This window comes from Pteropus vampyrus, unplaced genomic scaffold, assembly GCF_000151845.1.
Source record: "Pteropus vampyrus isolate Shadow unplaced genomic scaffold, Pvam_2.0 Scaffold85, whole genome shotgun sequence".
NCBI lineage: Eukaryota > Metazoa > Chordata > Mammalia > Chiroptera > Pteropodidae > Pteropus > Pteropus vampyrus.
In genome coordinates this window covers 6,017,413-6,021,035 of record NW_011888866.1, presented here as the reverse complement: position 1 = coordinate 6,021,035, position 3,623 = coordinate 6,017,413, and positions in this window count along the sequence as shown.

Sequence of the window (3,623 nt, the reverse complement as noted above, 5' to 3'; positions counted from 1 at the left end):
AAAAAAAAGACAACTGAAAGAAAATACGTGTCAGGCACCTGACTTGAGCAGATGAGGACATTCAGACAGTGAATTGAACTTTAAACTATCTGGCACCCAAAACTGGGAGGAAAATGTGATAGATTACGTAGTTTTAATTTTTCTTTTCACACCAGAATTTTATCTATAGAGATAAATGTTTCTGGCAATAGTCTCGTGCAAAAAAGTTTCATTTGGGTTTTATATGAAAGGTGTTGCATGAGATAGTAGACAGTATCACTAGTTATGGTTTCTAAACAGAGAGAGGCTTTTTAAATATATTAAGTTCCTGTGAAATATTTTCTAAAGGCAAACCATATCTCAGAAATGTTTCTACCAGCCACGCTGGAGATGGGGACCAGGTGCTTTGGCCCCTCTGAATTAGTTTCCAGATGCAGCCTGGAGAGTCTGGATGTCCACCTGGCGGTGCCTCCAGTGGGTCTCCCTTCGCCAATGCCAGATGTGTTAAAGCAAGGTTTTGGCACAAGTACGCCCCACGAATGGAGGAACCGGTCTCTGAACATGTTTTCTGTGGTGTTGCAAGTGCTCAATGGGTTCAGAGGGGGCAGACTGGCATTTTTTTCTGGAAGGTTTCAAACCTAACATGTATGTGCTCTTGAGCCCAGACGGCAGCAAAGGCCTCAGCCGGAGGAGTATCCACAGATAAAAATGCTCCTTCTTCTCTTTCTCCTTCTCCTCTTCTTCTTCTTCCACCTCTTCTGGAAGAAGCCCAGCAACTGCTCCAATTCTGGAACAGTAACAGAGCTTTTATGACCTGGGAGGCAGCCTTCCAGCAATGCGGGTGCTTTTTAGAAACTGCATTGTCAGGGGTGGGAATGACATTAGGAGCCAAGGGGTAAACCCTGAGTTGTTAGTTTACACAGAATAGAGTTGGGGGAGGCAATTAGAGCCTGAAAATAACAGTGAATTTGAATGCTTATAAAAAAAAAAAAAAAACTGTTAAAATGCTGGAAACCTCAACTTCATGCCAAAAGAAGATTTGAAGCAGGTTTTTTCCCCTTCCATTTTAGGAAGAAATCAAGATGAAGACAAAAATAAAATTAGGTTAGTAAGATGAAGTGTGGCGTCAAAGTGGTTTTCTGGAAATGCATGCCACATGGTCCTGTAGAAGCTGGATAAGCCCTGCAAGAACAAGCCAACCCCTCTTCTCCCCACCCCCCGCCCACTTCTGCCATTTTTCTTAACTCTACCTATGTCCCTGTGGCAACACACCTAGGCGACAGGCTCTGGATCCCATCCACACTCACCAAAACCCTCCCACCTCACAGAACCCCACACCCAGGCTAGGCCTGGTGCCCCTTTGCTTCTAGCAACTTTCATCCGGTGTGGAGAGCGAGGGCGAGGGTCTTGGGAAAGGTCAGGCAGGGATGAGAACCAGCAGGCTGAGAGGGAATTGGAATTCCTGGGTATATTCCAGGGAAACTCAGTCCTGGGATATAAATGGAGGGCAGAGGGCATCCAGAGGCTAGGAAATAAGATCTGGAAACTTTCTCTTCAATTTGCAAGTGATAATAATGCCCCTGAGGCTAACATCTGGATAACAGAACACACCCTTGCACACAGCGTTGACCACCAACATGATGACATATGTAATTATTATCTCAGTTTCACAGACCTGGAAAGCCAGCCCTAGGCAAATGAAATGAGCTTCCCAAAGAAGGAGCAAAATGCATAAGTGAAGTTTGAATCTTTTGCTCTCATGAAGTACATTGATGATAAAATAATCCATGAACTTTAGCAATTATTTCATGTGCTGAAGAATTAACAAAATAGGAAGATGAATATATAAAGAAAAAAAGATTTACTTGTGCAAAGCAATCGCAATGAAATCTGATGTGAACTAATAACTGTGGCTCAGTGTGATAATGGATACGATGAACCATGTCTGGTTAATAAATTTCTTACAAGTTTTATTGGATTATTACAATCTAATAAGATCAACACATTTATGACATTTTCACAAGTTATGCATTTCACGGTGTCTGCCTGCAGTATTCTTAAATTCTCTAAGAGATTAAGGTAATCAATTATTTTATAAGGTTTATGGGTTCTTGGTACTTCACAAGATGAGATATAAAACAAAAAATACTTAGTCTTTGCTCCAGATTGACCCTGCATGTCTAATGAGAATGATTGTATCATATGAGACAAATTGGTATCTTTATAATTCAGTCTTTAAGATTCAGTACTAAAAGGGAGGTTCTCAGAAGGCACACCAAAAAATGGGGGCGTGGGGTGGATGGTCGGGACTTAATTCATGTACACTGCCACTAGGTGGCGGCAGAGTGCCATGGGTTGTAAGGTTTGAAAGGGTAGGTGGAGTATTTGCTAAAATTAGACTGATTCTGGGTTCAGACTACAGATTTACAACCAGAGAATTTTCTATTTCTTATTTATTAAAAACATTAACTGAAATAGAAAAATTCAAGCAAACTATAAATAAATACTTTAAATAGCTCTTTAGAGAGGTTTTACAAATGAAAAGTATTGTTATATCTTTCCCTTCAATCTCTTAAGGTTCCTTTTCTTCGCAGATGCCTTCAGAGGACATTATCGGCTACTCCCAATGTTGTTTTAATGTACAATCCCCCAAATTTTGTGGGTTGTGTTTGTTTGGCAAAAACTTCCAAAGCTCAGTTTGGGGCTAGAAAGAATGGTTAAGGGAATTTGCAGGGTGCTGGTAGAGAAGGCAACAGAGGGTGACCAACTGTCCTAGTTTGCCAAGACCATCCTGGTTTTAGCACTGAAAGACCCCTTAGTCCCAAGAACACCAAAATAAAAATATAACTCCCAATTTCAGACTCTCTGCTCCAGGACCTTTACTTGCCATTAGGGGGAAGGGGAGAGGCAAAATTTCCTGCCATTTGCTAAACCCTACAAATCCCATACATAGAAACCTTCCTTTAAAGGTGAGCCTTTGCTGCTGGATTAAGGGCGTGCTTTATTTTTACATGGAGGCAGAATATACAGTCAAGGGCGGGTAGGCCAACTATATCAGGAAAATAGACTGGGCCTTGAAGAAGGCTGTCAGTCCATTGTCACCTCTAAGGCTAACCCTCCGAGCCTCTAATGAAGCTACCCTGTGGGTGGAAGGGAAGCAGAAAGGAATCAGCCCCAGCTGACAGAGGGTGCAGACTCTGGAGCAAAGGCCGGAGGCTCCGAGGAGGGATATATTTAGCCCAGCTCTGTTAATAGCTGACCCCCTTGGATCTCCTCGGGAACATAGCCAGGAGAGTTCTTGACAGTGAGTTGGGAATGAAATAAGAAGAATAGGCTTATAACTTGAAAAGAAGAATATCTTTAAGGAAATGACCTGAAAAAGGACAATTCCACAGGGATTAGATTAAAATGTTAATGTTATTCTGTGAATTGCTTCCCTGAGCAGTTTATATTCTTTACATTCATTTTCTGTATCCTTTCATGGAATTCATTTAATCCTAATTGAGCTCTTCTTCAGGACAAGTGTTCTTTGTCAAGTTCGTGTTCTCAGGCACGAAGCACTAACAAATCTTGCTTCGTACACCTGTCATCTGCCAGTGCCTATTACTAAAGAAACGAACAGGATATGGTAATGTTCTTAAAGA